Below are 17,461 nucleotides of genomic sequence, written 5' to 3'. Positions count from 1 at the left end.
CAAGGTTAGGAGGCTCATCGGACACCCCATCTAGGAACAAACTGTGTCGTGAGGGGGAGACGATTCAGCCAAACTTTAATCTCATGTGTAAGTATTCTGTAGGTCAGTAAGGAACAAAAGTGATACAGTTAAACAGTGGTTAAATGTAATTGTCAGGTTTTTTTTCTATACTTAATAGTGCCAAAATTGAGCTGTCATTCGGGGCTGCCATTAAATGAAACAAAGAGGCGGAGTCACCCAGTGACATCACCCGATGACCCCGCCCCTTTGTTTAAATTAGTGGCGGGCTCAAATGACGACTCATTCTTGGTGCTAAATATAGGGAAAAAAAGCCGACAATTACATTTAAAAAGCTGACAGTGAGGCTGGCTTCACACTGAGATTGTTTTCAGGCGTTTTAGCGCTAAAAATAGCACCTGTAAGGAGTCTGAAAACTGCCTCTCATGCCTCCCAATACTTTCACACTGGGGCGGTGCGCTTGCGGAATGGGAAAAAAAGTTCTGAAAGCAGCATCTTTGGGGCGGTGTAGGAGCGCTGTATAAAGCGCTCCTACACCGCCCCTGCCCATTGGACTGAATGGCTGTGCTGTGCTGTGAATTCAGCCTGCTCTCCTCCAATGATCAGACTGGTGCTGACACGCAACGCCCCGCACAGCCATTCACTGGGAAGATCATTGTGCTGCTGTTTCTCCTCTCTGATCTCCTTATGCACAAAGGGTATGTGATCACTTATACAAAGGGGAAAATATGTATTTATAATGATTTTTATATCTATACGCAAATGTTTTGTTTTTTTTCTTTTTTAAAGTGATATCGTTTTACAAAGTGAGGGTTTACATATACTTTAACCACTTAAGGACCGCCTAACGCCGATTTACGTCGGCAAGGCGGCACGGGCAGGCAAAATCACGTACATGTACGTGATTTGCCTCTCGCGGGTGGGGGGTCCGATCGGACCCCCCCCCGGTGCCCGAAGCGGTCCCGTTCTGTTCCCCGGCGATCCGAGATGAGGGGGAGGCCATCCGTTCGTGGCCCCCCCCTCGCGATCGCCGCCGGCCAATGGGAACACTCCTTTGCTGCTGTATGCTAAACAGCAGCAAAGGAAATGATGTCATCTCCCCTCGGCTCGGTATTTTCCGTTCCAGCGCCGAGGGGAGAAGACATCAATGTGAGTGCACAACACACTACACACACAGTAGAACATGCCAGGCATACAAAACACCCCGATCCCCCCCCCGATCGCCCCCCGATCCCCCCCCCAATCACCCCCCCCCCCCCTGTCACAAACTGACACCAGCAGGTTTTTTTTTTTTTTTTTTTTTTTTTTTCTGATTACTGCATAGTGTCAGTTTGTGACAGTTACAGTGTTAGGGCAGTGAATATTACCCCCCTTTAGGTCTAGGGTACCCCCCTAACCCCCCCTAATAAAGTTTTAACCCCTTGATCACCCCCTGTCACCAGTGTTGCTAAGCGATCATTTTTCTGATCGCTGTATTAGTGTCACTGGTGACGCTAGTTAGTGAGGTAAATATTTAGGTTCGCCGTCAGCGTTTTATAGTGACAGGGACCCCCATATACTTCCTAATAAATGTTTTAACCCCTTGATTGCCCCCTAGTTAACCCTTTCACCACTGATCACCGTATAACCGTTACGGGTGACGCAGGTTAGTTCGTTTATTTTTTATAGTGTCAGGGCACCCGCCGTTTATTACCTAATAAAGGTTTAGCCCCCTGATCGCCCGGCGGTGATATGCGTCGCCCCAGGCAGCGTCAGATTAGCGCCAGTACCGCTAACACCCACGCACGCAGCATGCGCCTCCCTTAGTGGTATAGTATCTGATCGGATCAATATCTGATCCGATCAGATCTATACTAGCGTCCCCAGCAGTTTAGGGTTCCCAAAAACACAGTGTTAGCGGGATCAGCCCAGATACCCGCTAGCACCTGCGTTTTGCCCCTCCGCCCAGCCCACCCAAGTGCAGTATCGATCGATCACTGTCACTTACAAAACACTAAACGCATAACTGCAGCGTTCACAGAGTCAGGCCTGATCCCTGCGATCGCTAACAGTTTTTTTGGTAGCATTTTGGTGAACTGGCAAGCAAGCACCAGGCAGCGTCAGGTTAGCGCCAGTACCGCTAACACCCACGCACGCACCGTACACCTCCCTTAGTGGTATAGTATCTGATCGGATCAATATCTGATCCGATCAGATCTATACTAGCGTCCCCAGCAGTTTAGGGTTCCCAAAAACGCAGTGTTAGCGGGATCAGCCCAGATACCTGCTAGCACCTGCGTTGTGCCCCTCCGCCCGGCCCAGCCCAGCCCACCCAAGTGCAGTATCGATCGATCACTGACACTTACAAGGCACTAAACGCATAACTGCAGCGTTCGCAGAGTCAGGCCTGATCCCTGCGATCGCTAACAGTTTTTTTGGTAGCATTTTGGTGAACTAGCAAGCACCGGCCCCAGGCAGCGTCAGGTTAGCGCCAGTACCGCTAACACCCACGCACGCAGCATACGCCTCCTTTAGTGGTATAGTATCTGAACGGATCAATATCTGATCCGATCAGATTAGATCTATACTAGCGTCCCCAGCAGTTTAGGGTTCCCAAAAACGCAGTGTTAGCGGGATCAACCCAGATACCTGCTAGCACCTGCGTTTTGCCCCTCCGCCCGGCCCAGTCCAGCCCACCCAAGTGCAGTATCGATCGATCACTGTCACTTACAAAACACTAAACGCATAACTGCAGCGTTCGCAGAGTCAGGCCTGATCCCTGCGATCGCTAACAGTTTTTTTGGAAGCTTTTTATTGAACTGGCAAGCACCAGCGGCCTAGTACACCCCGGTCGTAGTCAAACCAGCACTGCAGTAACACTTGGTGACGTGGCGAGTCCCATAAGTGCAGTTCAAGCTGGTGAGGTGACAAGCACAAGTAGTGTCCCGCTGCCACCAAAAAGACAAACACAGGCCCGTCGTGCCCATAGTGCCCTTCCTGCTGCATTCGCCAATCCTAATTGGGAACCCACCACTTCTGCAGCGCCCGTACTTCCCCCATTCACATCCCCCAACGAAATGCAGTCGGCTGCATGAGAGGCATTTTTATGTGCTCCCGAGTACCCCTACCCAACGAACCCCCCCCAAAAAGATGTTGTGTCTGCAGCAAACGCGGATATAGGCGTGACACCCGCTATTATTGTCCCTTCTGTCCTGACAATCCTGGTCTTTGCATTGGTGAATGTTTTGAACGCTACCATGCACTAGTTGAGTATTAGCGTAGGGTACAGCATTGCACAGACTAGGCACACTTTCACAGGGTCTCCCAAGATGCCATCGCATTTTGAGAGACCCGAACCTGGAACCGGTTACAGTTATAAAAGTTAGTTACAAAAAAAGTGTAAAAAAAAAAAATATATATATAAAATAAAAAAAAATAGTTGTCGTTTTATTGTTCTCTCTCTCTATTCTCTCTCTCTATTGTTCTGCTCTTTTTTTACTGTATTCTATTCTGCAGTGTTTTATTGTTATTGTTATTGTTATTATGTTTTATCATGTTTGTTTTTCAGGTATGTAATTATTTATACTTTATTGTTTACTGTGCTTTATTGTTAACCATTTTTTTGTCTTCAGGTACGCCATTCACAACTTTGAGTGGTTATACCAGAATGATGCCTGCAGGTTTAGGTATCATCTTGGTATCATTCTTTTCAGCCAGCGGTCGGCTTTCATGTAAAAGCAATCCTAGCGGCTAATTAGCCTCTAGACTGCCTTTACAAGCCGTGGGAGGGAATGCCCCCCCCCCCCACCGTCTTCCGTGTTTTTCTCTGGCTCTCCTGTCTCAACAGGGAACCTGAGAATGCAGCCGGTGATTCAGCCAGCTGACCATAGAGCTGATCAGAGACAAGAGTGGCTCCAAACATCTCTATGGCCTAAGAAACCGGAAGCTACGAGCATTTTATGACTTAGATTTCGCCGGATGTAAATAGCGCCATTGGGAAATTGGGGAAGCATTTTATCACACCGATCTTGGTGTGGTCAGATGCTTTGAGGGCAGAGGAGAGATCTAGGGTCTAATAGACCCCAATTTTTTCAAAAAAGAGTACCTGTCACTACCTATTGCTATCATAGGGGATATTTACATTCCCCGAGATAACAATAAAAATGATTTAAAAAAAAAAAAAATGAAAGGAACAGTTTAAAAATAAGATAAAAAAGCAAAAAAATAATAAAGAAAAAAAAAAAAAAAAAAAAAAGCACCCCTGTCGCCCCCTGCTCTTGCGCTAAGGCGAACGCAAGCGGCGGTCTGTCGTCAAATGTAAACAGCAATTGCACCATGCATGTGAGGTATCGCCGCGAAGGTCAGATCGAGGGCAGTAATTTTTGCAGTAGACCTCCTCTGTAGATCTAAAGTGGTAACCTGTAAAGGCTTTTAAAGGCTTTTAAAAATGTATTTATTTTGTTGCCACTGCACGTTTGTGCGCAATTGTAAAGCATGTCATGTTTGGTATCCATGTACTCGGTCTAAGATCATCTTTTTTATTTCATCAAACATTTGGGCAATATAGTGTGTTTTAGTGCATTAAAATTTAAAAAAGTGTGTTTTTTCCCCAAAAAATGCGTTTGAAAAATCGCTGCGCAAATACTGTGTGAAAAAAAAAAATGAAACACCCACCATTTTAATCTGTAGGGCATTTGCTTTAAAAAAATATATAATGTTTGGGGGTTCAAAGTAATTTTCTTGCAAAAAAAAAAAAACTTTTTCATGTAAAAAATAAGTGTCAGAAAGGGCTTTGTCTTCAAGTGGTTAGAAGAGTGGGTGATGTGTGACATAAGCTTCTAAATGTTGTGCATAAAATGCCAGGACAGTTCAAAACCCCCCCAAATGACCCCATTTTGGAAAGTAGACACCCCAAGCTATTTGCTGAGAGGCATGTCGAGTCCATGGAATATTTTATATTGCGACACAAGTTGCGGGAAAGAGACAAATTTTTTTTTTTTTTTTTTTTGCACAAAGTTGTCACTAAATGATATATTGCTCAAACATGCCATGGGAATATGTGAAATTACACCCCAAAATACATTCTGCTGCTTCTCCTGAGTACGGGGATACCACATGTGTGAGACTTTTTGGGAGCCTAGCCGCGTACGGGACCCCGAAAACCAAGCACCGCCTTCAGGCTTTCTAAGGGGCGTGAATTTTTGATTTCACTCTTCACTGCCTATCACAGTTTCGGAGGCCATGGAATGCCCAGGTGGCACAAAACCCCCCCAAATGACCCCATTTTGGAAAGTAGACACCCCAAGCTATTTGCTGAGAGGTATAGTGAGTATTTTGCAGACCTCACTTTTTGTCACAAAGTTTTGAAATTTGAAAAAAGAAAAAAAAAAAAAGTTTTTTCTTGTCTTTCTTCATTTTCAAAAACAAATGAGAGCTGCAAAATACTCACCATGCCTCTCAGCAAATAGCTTGGGGTGTCTACTTTCCAAAATGGGGTCATTTGGGGGGGGTTTGTGCCACCTGGGCATTCCATGGCCTCCGAAACGGTGTTAGGCAGTGAAGAGTAAAATCAAAAATTCACGCCCTTAAAAACGCTGAAGGCGGTGATTGGTTTTCGGGGCCCCGTACGCGGCTAGGCTCCCAAAAAGTCCCACACATGTGGTATCCCCATACTCAGGAGAAGCAGCTAAATGTATTTTGGGGTGCAATTCCACATAGGCCCATGGCCTGTGTGAGCAATATATCATTTAGTGACAACTTTGTGCAAAAAAAAAAAAAAAAAAAAAAAAAGTGTCACTTTCCCACAACTTGTGTCAAAATATAAAATATTCCATGGACTCAATATGCCTCTCAGCAAATAGCTTGGGGTGTCTACTTTCCAAAATGGGGTCATTTGGGGGGGGGGTTGTGCCACCTGGGCATTCCATGGCCTCCGAAACTGTGATAGGCAGTGAAGAGTGAAATCAACAAGTTACACCCTTAGAAATCCTGAAGGCGGTGATTGGTTTTCGGGGTCCCATACGCGGCTAGGCTCCCAAAAAGTCCCACACATGTGGTATCCCCGTACTCAGGAGAAGTAGCTGAATATATTTTGGGGTGCAATTCCACATAGGCCCATGGCCTGTGTGAGCAATATATCATTTAGTGACAACTTTTTGTAAATATTTTTTTTTTTTTTTTTTTTTGTCATTATTCAATCACTTGGGACAAAAAAAATAAATATTCAATGGGTTCAACATGCCTATCAGCAATTTCCTTGGGGTGTCTACTTTCCAAAATGGGGTCATTTGGGGGGGTTTTGTACTGCCCTGCCATTTTAGCACCTCAAGAAATGACATAGGCAGTCATAAACTAAAAGCTGTGTAAATTCCAGAAAATGTACCCTAGTTTGTAGACGCTATAACTTTTGCGCAAACCAATAAATATACGCTTATTGACATTTTTTTTACCAAAGACATGTGGCCGAATACATTTTGGCCTAAATGTATGACTAAAATTGAGTTTATTGGATTTTTTTTATAACAAAAAGTAGAAAATATCATTTTTTTTCAAAATTTTCGGTCTTTTTCCGTTTATAGCGCAAAAAATAAAAACTGCAGAAGTGATCAAATACCATCAAAAGAAAGCTCTATTTGTGGGAAGAAAAGGACGCAAATTTCGTTTGGGTACAGCATTGCATAACCGCGCAATTAGCAGTTAAAGCGACGCAGTGCCAAATTGGAAAAAGACCTCTGGTCCTTAGGCAGCATAATGGTCCGGGGCTCAAGTGGTTAAGGAAAGGCCTGGCTTCAGTGTGACAGAGTGACAGTGAGACTGTTAAGACATTGTCTGCATGGAGTTTGCATATTTTCCCTGGTTTTTGTTCTCACTTTCTGTTTTGGTTACATGACAGGAAGTGAAGGGAAATCTCCCCAATAGGACACGAAAAAAAAAAAAAAAAACGGACAGGGGTTATAATTCTCCATTACTCTATCCAAAACATAAAAAAGTTTTGCCTTTAGTTCTACTTTAGGTTGAACTTTAATATGTTGTGATTCACCGCACGTACCAATCCACTGTGCCAAAATTCCAGTGTGCCAAAATTCACCGTACCAAGATTGCTATGTTATCTTCTTTTTTAGCCTTTGTCAAATGCACACCCTTGAAAAACAGATAAAAGAAATAAATAACATAGCATTGTTGTTGGGCAGCATATACCACTTTTATTATTTACTTGCAGCTAGCCGCAAATGACCGCCCCCCCGTTGTGTTGTGGGAAACACACAGTTCCCACAACACAACGGGGACCAGTGTAGAAGCGCAGCTCGACTCGTGCATGCGCAGTAGGGAACCGGGCAGTGAAGCCGCAACGCTTCACTTCCTGATTCCCTGACCGAGGATGGCGGCGGGGGCAGCCGAGAGACGAGCGATCGATCGGCTTCAGGTGCCGACATCGCTGGACCCTGGGACAGGTAAGTGTCCATTTATTAAAAGTCAGCAGCTGCAGTATTTGTAGCTGCTGGCTTTTAATATTTTTGTTTAAGGTGGAGCTCCGCCTTAAGGAAAGGTCTGGCTCCAGTGTGACAGAGTGACAGTGAGACTGTTAAGACATTGTCTGCACAGAGTTTGCATATTTTCTCTGGTTTTTGTTCTCACTTTCTGTTTTGGTTACATGACAGGAAGTGAAGGAAAATCTCCCCAATGGGACATGAAAAAAAAAAAAAAAACGGTCAGGAGTTAAAATTCTCCATTACTCTATCCAAAACATAAAAAGTTTTGCCTTTAGTTCTACTTTAGGTTGAACTTTTTGGAAAGGTTAATATGTTTTGATTCATCACACATACTAATCCAGTGTGCCAAAATTCCACTGTGCCAGGATTGCTATGGTAGCTTATTTTTTAGCCTTTGTCAAATGCACACCCTTGAAAAACAGATTAAAGAAATAAATAACACAGCATTGTTGTTGTTGGTTTGTGGTTCCTGCGATACATTAGGTTAAGCTTCTTCTGTTCCTTTCGTTAACTCTATATGGTCTTCATGATTTTTTACATCTTTTGCTGTTGATGGCATTTGGCATCTGGGGCCTCTAACAGCTGGCTTTGAGGCGTGGCCTCTGGCATCTTAGGTCTGGGAACCACCGCAGCATCTATTTCCTTGGCTAGAGAAGATGCAGTAGTCTCTTCAGGTGGAGAGGGTCACAACCAGTTTATGCCCATCACTTCTTCCTCACTATCTCCTTCATCTGTGCTTCAGACGGCATCTTGAGATTGAGTTAGTGGACAGGGTCTGCAAAAAACGTGCGAGAGGGGCTGGCATCCAAACTGCTTGGAGCATCCAAACTGCTTCTGTTTTATATAACAGATGATTTTGGTGCCAGAACTTTAATGGGCCTGTCCTCCCTTTTTGAGTGAATTTGATAGGCCAGCAGTCTGGGCAGCTGTTTGCAGACAATATAAGGTTGTGACTTCCGGCAATCAGCTAGTTTGTGTGTAACGGGAACACCCAGATTTTTTAGCAATTCTCTGTCCCTAGGTTGCAAGTCTTGTACTCAAACGTTTGAAGTCAAACTTCTTTTTTTGTTCCATTGACCCCCGGGCATCTGAGGCCTCCAGGGCTTTTTTATACAGGGCTTGTAAACCCTTTCTTAACCCCTTCCCGCCGACCATACGCAGATATGCGTACTCGGCTTTCCGGAGTCATACCGGGATGATGCCCGCAGCTGCAGGCATCATCCCGGTACCGTTGTCTACAGCGGGCGATCGGCTACCCGAGTATAACAACCGATGCGGCTAAAAGCCGCTCGGTTGTTATACCGGAGGAGCGGGAGGGGACGTCCCCCCTCCCGCCGCCTCCCGCCGCTGTTACCGGGCCTCCCGTGCGATCGGGAGGCCCGGAGTCTAATCGTGTGCCTTCGGCGGCTGGGGGCGGGCTGGAACGAAGCTGTGGGTGGCTTCGTTCCAGCCTCCTCATTGTAAATGCGGAAGCGACGTCATGACGTCACTTCCCATTTACTCGGCTGCCAATAGCGCCGAATTTAAAAAAGTACACAGTATTCAGAATCGCCGTTTTCGGCGATCTGAATACTTTGAAGTGCAGAGGAGGGATTGGGGGTCTTTTAGACTCCCGATCCCTCCATAAAGAGTACCTGTCACCACCTATTACTGTCACAAGGGATGTTTACATTCCTTGTGACAGCAATAAAAGTAAAAAAAAAAATTTTTTTTTTTAAAACACAATTTATAAAGTAAAAAAATAAATAAAAAAAAAAAAAAAAAAAAATTTTTAAGTGCCCCTGTCCCCGCGAGCTCGCGCAGTGAAGAAAACACATACAGAAGTCGCGCCCGCATATGTAAACGGTGTTCAAATCACACATGTGAGGTATCGCCGCGATCGTCAGAGCAAGAGCAATAATTCTAGCCCTAGACCTACTCTGTAACTCAAACCTGGTAACCGTAAAAAATTTTTAAAGCATCGCCTATGGAAATTCATAGGTATCGTAGTTTGTCGCCATTCCACGAGTGCGTGCAATTATAAAGGGTGACATGTTTGGTATCTATTTACTCAGCGTAACATCATCTTTCACATTATACAAAAAAACTGGGGTATCTTTACTGTTTGGATTTTTTTAAATTCATTAAAGTGTCCCTTTTCCAAAAATTTGCGTTTAAAACACCGCTGCACAAATACCGTGTGATAAAAAATATTGCAACAATCGCCATTTTATTCTCTAGATTCTCTGCTAAAAAAATATATATAATGTTTGGGAACTCTAAGTAATTTTCTAGCAAAAAATATGGATTTTAACTTGTAAACACCAAATTTCAAAAATAGGCTTAGTCATGAAAGGGTTAACAATCTACGTATCCCAGGTGAGATATTATTAAAGTTTGATCTAAGGAATTGTTCTGGCTGTGGGTCCCCTTGAGGGTGATAGAGGGCTGTCCTTAATTTCTGAATACTGAGTAGATCCAATAGGCTTTTTCTTGTTCGATATGTTTATTGAAGTTTTCAGGAAGAACAGAAAAAAAGAAGGCGGGGTGAACAATGTCAACCATACAGTAGAACATAGGAAGTAGGGTCCTATGTATGAGTACAAATGAAAGAACAATAATAATAAACATGTGCAAACATTGCAAATCTACTTCAGTGTTTGAGTTCAAGGTTAGGAGGCTCATCGGACACCCCATCTAGGAACAAACTGTGTCGTGAGGGGGAGACGATTCAGCCAAACTTTAATCTCATGTGTAAGTATTCTGTAGGTCAGTAAGGAACAAAAGTGATACAGTTAAACAGTGGTTAAATGTAATTGTCAGGTTTTTTTTCTATACTTAATAGTGCCAAAATTGAGCTGTCATTCGGGGCTGCCATTAAATGAAACAAAGAGGCGGAGTCACCCAGTGACATCACCCAATGACCCCGCCCCTTTGTTTAAATTAGTGGCGGGCTCAAATGACAACTCATTCTTGGTGCTAAATATAGGGAAAAAAAGCCGACAATTACATTTAAAAAGCTGACAGTGAGGCTGGCTTCACACTGAGATTGTTTTCAGGTGTTTTAGCGCTAAAAATAGCACCTGTAAGGAGTCTGAAAACTGCCTCTCATGCCTCCCAATACTTTCACACTGGGGCGGTGCGCTTGCGGGATGGGAAAAAAAGTTCTGAAAGCAGCATCTTTGGGGCGGTGTAGGAGCGCTGTATAAAGCGCTCCTACACCGCCCCTGCCCATTGGACTGAATGGCTGTGCTGTGCTGTGAATTCAGCCTGCTCTCCTCCAATGATCAGACTGGTGCTGACACGCAACGCCCCGCACAGCCATTCACTGGGAAGATCATTGTGCTGCTGTTTCTCCTCTCTGATCTCCTTATGCACAAAGGGTATGTGATCACTTATACAAAGGGGAAAATATGTATTTATAATGATTTTTATATCTATACACAAATGTTTTGTTTTTTTTCTTTTTTAAAGTGATATCGTTTTACAAAGTGAGGGTTTACATATACTTTAAGGAAAGGCCTGGCTTCAGTGTGACAGAGTGACAGTGAGACTGTTAAGACCTTGTCTGCATGGAGTTTGCATATTTTCCCTGGTTTTTGTTCTCACTTTCTGTTTTGGTTACATGACAGGAAGTGAAGGGAAATCTCCCCAATAGGACACGAAAAAAAAAAAAAAAAACGGACAGGGGTTATAATTCTCCATTACTCTATCCAAAACATAAAAAAGTTTTGCCTTTAGTTCTACTTTAGGTTGAACTTTAATATGTTGTGATTCACCGCATGTACCAATCCACTGTGCCAAAATTCCAGTGTGCCAAAATTCCAGTGTGCCAAAATTCCACTGTACCAAGATTGCTATGTTATCTTCTTTTTTAGCCTTTGTCAAATGCACACCCTTGAAAAACAGATTAAAGAAATAAATAACACAGCATTGTTGTTGGGCAGCATATACCACTTTTATTATTTACTTGCACAATGGAATCCATGATCTGAATGATTAGCAGCATCTTAGAATGATTGAAAATGGTTACATACAAAGCAGACTATTTCCTCTTCTCAGGAGATGCCAGATGCAGTGATCGGATGGTTTTCTGAGTGTGCAGACTGCATATCTCGTACTCGTTCTTCTTTTGGATCTTCTGCCCCTCTTTTCTCCTCTGTTATCCCTCTGTTATCCCTCTTTTTTGGACAGATGTATTGACCTCTATAACAAATACAATACTTACTGTAACTACCGAAAGTGTTACCCTGCATTAAACCATTCGCCTAAACCTTTTTTTATGCATAATTAAATAAAAAACACTATGTAGCGCTACCCCCATAGGAGCTGCTGGTTAAGATGGGTCCTCTGTTCTTTTGCCTTGACCTCCATAAGAATTTCATCCCCTCTGACACACTAGGTTGAGTGTGCGAAGCATGCAATATAACAGAAAATTACCAAATGTAATACCTGGTAACCAATAATAATACCATGTCCAAGAAACAGGCACTGAACCACTTTGTAAAGGCAAACTTAATATATTGTCACCTGATATAGTAGGTAATGAGGCAAGCGTTAAAATGGATTAACAAAGGTAATTACACAATTTAGCATAGGGTGATTAGTAGTAAAGACTAGGCATAGCATGACACTTGGCATCCAGATCAGCTTAAACAGTAGAAAGGTCACCTAAATTGCAAAGGTTGGCAGAAATAAAGCTTGAGAAATCATGCTAGGCCTAGACTGGATGTGTACTGTTGGTAATAATGAAAGAAAATGGAAAAGGGAGCAAAGGGAATTGCAGGATGGTTTTGCTGGAGGGGCAGCCCTTGATGCTTTTCTTCTGCTGGCTATTGTTGGAGCCCTTTAAGAAGTGGCGGCGCACTTAACGACAGTCTTAGTAAACCAGCATGCAATATAGTTGCAGTAAAAATGCAGATAAAGAAGGAGTATAGGTGTGGTACAGGTGCAGTGTAGATGTCAGGCAAATGCAATGACTGCAGTATAGGGTTAGTATGGGTGGAGTATAGGGTTAGTATGGGTGCAGTATAGGTTTGGTAAAAATGTGTTATAGGGTTGGTATAGCTGCGGTATGGGTTGGGTGCACTTGGTGTCCTGTTCTCAGTGGCTAAGTCAATAAAGGGTGAATAGCCCTCTTACCAGTTTCCAGGATGCTGCTGTGGATGCTCGCTGTAGAAGGGGGCCCCCTCAGTTTCTCCCCAAAAGCCTTCGGTGATCACCGGTGGGTAACAGAGGGTGAGTGGACACTTCAGCGGTGCAGGAGCAGTGATGCGTGCATTGCTGTAATGCCCTTGGGTGTCCTCACTCCCAGTGTCAGGTTCTCATCCCCTCTGGCAGGTGAATCCTCAGACAGAAATGCTCTCTGTAACTCAGTGCCAGAACTTTAATGGGTCTGTCCTCCGTTTTGAGTGAATTTGATAGGCCAGCAGTCCGGGCAGCTGTTTGCAGACAATATAATGTTGTGACTTCCGGCTATCAGATAGTTTGTGTGCAACGGGAACACCCAGATTTTTTAGCCATACTCTGTCCTCAGGTTGCAAGACTTGTACTCTGACTTTTGAAGTCAAACTTCTTTTGTTGTTCCATTGGCCCTGGGCATCTGAGGCCTCCAGGGCTTTTTTATACAGTGTTTTTAAACTCTTTCTTAAACAATCTATGTATCCCAGGTGAGATTATTAAAGTTTGATCCAAGGAATTGTTCTGGCTGGGGGTCCCCTTGAGGGTGATAGGGGGCTGCCCTTAAATTCTGAATACTGAGTAGATGTAGATCCAATAGTCTTTTTTTTTGTTCGATATGTTTATTGAAGTTTTCAGGAAGAACAGAAAAAAAGAAGGGGGAGTGAACAATGTCAACCATATAGTAGAACATAGGAAGTAGGGTCCTATGTTTGAGTACAAATGAAAGAACAATAATAATAAACATGTGTAAACATTGCAAATCTATTTCAGCGTTTGAGTTCAAGGTTAGGAGGATCATCTGACACCCTCGGACACCCCATCTGGGAACAAGCTGTGTTGTGAGGGGGAGATGATTCAGCCAAACTTTAATCTCATGTGTAAGTATTCTGTAGGTCAGGAAGGAACAGTGGTCCTTAAATGGACAAAAAGGTAAGCAGGTAGCACAACAGCAACTATGTATTTTTAACACATAGGGCATTATGGGTTCATGTAGACCTTAGATACCTATTAAGCATCGCAAGGTTACACCCTAAGCCCGGACATCTGGAGCATATGGGGAGTGTTTAGCAGATTTAATAGTCTTTTAATGAGGTTACATTCAAAGTCTCTTCCCTGACCAGAATGGGTGTGCTGAGGAAGGCCAAAGTGGACAAAGTACTTTTCCACAAAAACTTTGGCTACAGTTGAAGCTTGCTGGTCTTTGGTTGGGAACACGGTACAGTGGTCGGTTACTACCGGGATATTTCCTTGCCCATTTGAGTCAGGCTCCTGACACAGAAAATCAATGCACACCAAATCCATTGGTCCTTGACTTTGGAGATGGCCCATAGGTGCAGCTTTGGTTGGTAAAGTCTTTCGCTGAATACACCTTAGGCAAGAGTGACAGTAGCCCTCAACTTCAACTTGCATATAAGGACAATAGAAGCAGTCTCTGATTAGCTTGAAAGTCCTCTCTGGGCCTAGGTGGCCATGCTCATCATGTAAAGCTGTTAATATGGTCTCTCTGTGTTTTTCTGATGGAAACAGCTGCCATCTGTCGTCAGCGTTGTCTAAAGGGCCCCTTCAGAGACCACCCTTTCTCTCAACTGCAACAGATTCCACTCCCTGTGGACTAATTGTGCTTCTTTTAGAGTATCTATTTATAGCAGGTCTATGTTTTGACTCTCTAGACTAGAGCCTTCAGTGTTAGATTGCAGAGGGAAACTTTTTGTTGTGCAGTACTGCACCTCTTGACACAAGGTTTGTACTCCTTCTGGAGTTAGTTGTGTCCAACTTTCTGGGGAGGTTTCTGAACCATAAGGCCTTCTGAGAGAGTGTTGACATCTCTAACCACTCATGCCTGGTGGCATCCAATTTAGCTGAGGTGAGTATTAGCTGAGTATTAAAATCATGATGTGGAAGCTTCTTGGATACAGCAAACGGCTTAACTTTTATAGAGAAATATATTACATGCCTTTTATCATAGAACAAGAAGAGAACAGGAACAATGAGCATACAAGTACATATTTAGATACAGACGGTACATCCTGTTATTACTTTGTACCATAGAGTACACACTGTCATACTGCAGTGCCACCTGCTGGATAGAAAGGTACAATGCATACACTATATAGTTCACAGTACTTTACATTACATGTTGTTCTTCCAACACCCCTTCTCAACAGCATGCACTTTTTATCAAATTACATTCAGCTTCTGGATATAACTATGACGTTCCTTCAACAAAGGTTTAGTAAATGCATCAGCAGTCATCACCTTGCTTTTGATTGTCTCTCAGTAGGTGACGTTGATGTGTTTGGTTCTAGGGTTGACCCTTTCTGATTTCGTAAGCTTTATACAACCCTGGTTGTCTTCAAAAATGGGAATTGGCTCCCACTGCTGTCAATCGAATCCAATGACTCGGGCGCTGGGGGGCAGGGCCGAGTCCTGCATTCGGCCTCTATGGACGCTGAATGCTGGACTCGGGAGCACACCCGCAAGGTAACCCCCCAGGAGAGAGCTTCTCCCAGGGGGTTATCTGCTGTGGGGAGGAGCTGCGAGAGCCGCCGAGGGACCCCAGAAGTCGAGGATCAGGGCCACTCTGTGCAAAACGAGCTGGAGGTAAGTATGACATGTTTGTTATTTTAAAAAAAAATAACCTTTAATGTCACTTTAAGACCATAGATGCTGAAAAATACACAAAAGGTTGTCTCCTTGGACAAACCCTGGTGGTTGCTCCATGTAGAGATCTTCCTTAATGTCTCCATATAGGAAAGCAGTTTTAACGTCTAGGTGTTTCAATTTCTGAGAGTAAGCCTTGACAACTAGTTTGGCTTTGTATTTGTGGATATTCCCTTCTGCGTCTGACTTTACTTTGACGGTCCACTTGCTCCCTATAGTTTTGCGGTTAGAAAGGAGCTCTGTGAGTGTCCAGGTTTTATTTTCTTGAAGTGACTTTAATTCTTCTTCTGCTGCTTTTCTCCTTTTATTGGCTTCACGTTTAGGCAGTTTTTCTATGCCTTCCCAGGATGTTGGTTCGAGTATGCTGTGTGTTTTGACAGTGTATGACAGATTGTGGAGTGGTATCCCCTTTGTAGTCCAAGCGGATCTTCTGACTTCAGACAGTTCAGTCGGATCTGGTGGGGAACTTGATTTAGGCAATGTGAGTTCCACCTCTTGTTCTGACTCCTGCACAGGTTCGCTTTTCTTCTGGTTTGCTTGGCATTTTCACTTCACAGCTTTCAGGGATTGGTGTTTCTGATAATGGTCTCTGATCAAAATAAACACTACGGCTTATTGTCACTTTGTAAATCTTTGGGTGTAGAATTCTGTAACCCTTAGTTTGCTCACTGTAGCCTACTAGAATGCCCTTTATGGCTCTGTTCTCCAGCTTAGATCGCTTTTCACTTGGAACATAGACATCCAAACACTCTGATGTGCCCCATGCTAGGCTTTGGTCCATGCCACATTTTGAATGGAGTATTTTTTTTTTAAATTGTTTTTATTGAGAAATTTCACAATTTAAAACAGAGTATAAAACTGTATAAAGTGTACAAGAGATAAGGGGTAAACTCCATAAGATAAATGACAGAGTCATTTGTAAACAGTACAGATGTACAGGGAACATTTAACCTTAGTAATAGAATATTAATCAAATAATAAAAATGAAAATGAAAAAAAAAAGGAAATGAAAGTGAAACGAAGGTATGATAAAGTAAAAAAAAAAAAAAAAAAAAAAAAAAATATATATATATATATATATATATATATATATATATATGTAACGAGCCCCTGCTCGCTCGATTCCACTCTCCCGACACTCCTCTGCTGCTATAGAATCTGACTGCAGATTGCAACATCTGATGGTTCGGTCATCCGATGCTCCGGGACTAGAACTACAGCTATGTGCCGTTCTAATCCAGTTATGTAGCTCAGAACAAACACCAGGCAGGCTGTATGTAAGTTCAACCAGGAATCTCTTTTATTGCAAAATACAGGCTCTTTTATACACTAAAAGTGGAGGTGCATACCTCCGGCTCATATTACTCTGAACATACACCTGTGACAAGAAACCTAATTAACATGGGCTAATTAACTAATCCCTTTAGACAGCCTAGATGACTCAGACATGACCTTTAGGCCAGACTGGCCGTCTTGTAGCTCAGAAAACACAATCAACATTATCACAAATCAACACAGACTCTTCTTCACACAATAGCAGAGTTAATTAACACAAACAACAATGGGGATCTAATGACTCTTAGATCCCATAGTAGACTTATTTACAATACACATTCTAGCAGGCAACAGACAGACAAGTGGCTGGAATTGACATCAGCGTCTCCTAACAGTATTTGTCCCAGCATTATGAATCAGCCACTATTCCAAGCTTCATGACAATATATATATATATATATATATATATATATATATATATATATATATTAGAAGTAACATTGAGATGGACATTCTTAAGCTATCAATTGGATATGGGAAGGCAACTGAATCAAAATATAGTTATCAGTAGTGTAAAGTAACCGAATCGAACACATCAGTGGGCTGTATTAAGCCTTTCCCTCCAGATCTCCCACTGCGTGTCAAATTTCTTCCTAGTGCCACAATTGTTGGCCAGTAAGGATTCATAAGTATAGTGAGACTGCACAGCTTCGAGAGCTTCAGATACATTGGGTACTGTATTGGATTTCCGATTTCTCGTTATTAGTGATCTGGCTGCTGTGTACCCACGGTGCGAAAGTATGGAGGGAAGGCCTCAACACTCAGGTTTAATAAAGCCAGCCCAGGGTCCGGAGCTGGAAAGATGCCTGTAATAGAAG

The 17,461-nt window shown here is 43.1% G+C and overlaps 1 long non-coding RNA gene across 1 annotated transcript in view; it reads right to left on the bottom strand.

The window, feature by feature from the left end:
- Window positions 1-16,664: 16,664 nt before the first annotated feature.
- The window catches only part of LOC141145806 (uncharacterized), a 31,507-nt gene continuing 30,710 nt past the window's right edge, over window positions 16,665-17,461 (bottom strand). The window contains exon 3 of the long non-coding RNA XR_012244650.1: window positions 16,665-17,449. This is a non-coding gene — a long non-coding RNA (uncharacterized lncRNA). The remainder of the gene's footprint in view (window positions 17,450-17,461) is intronic.

The sequence above is a fragment of the Aquarana catesbeiana genome, linkage group LG05 (assembly GCF_042186555.1).
Source record: "Aquarana catesbeiana isolate 2022-GZ linkage group LG05, ASM4218655v1, whole genome shotgun sequence".
Classification (NCBI taxonomy): Eukaryota; Metazoa; Chordata; class Amphibia; order Anura; family Ranidae; genus Aquarana; species Aquarana catesbeiana.
Note: the sequence above shows the minus strand (reverse complement) of the source record. Positions and strands in the feature narration are given on the sequence as shown.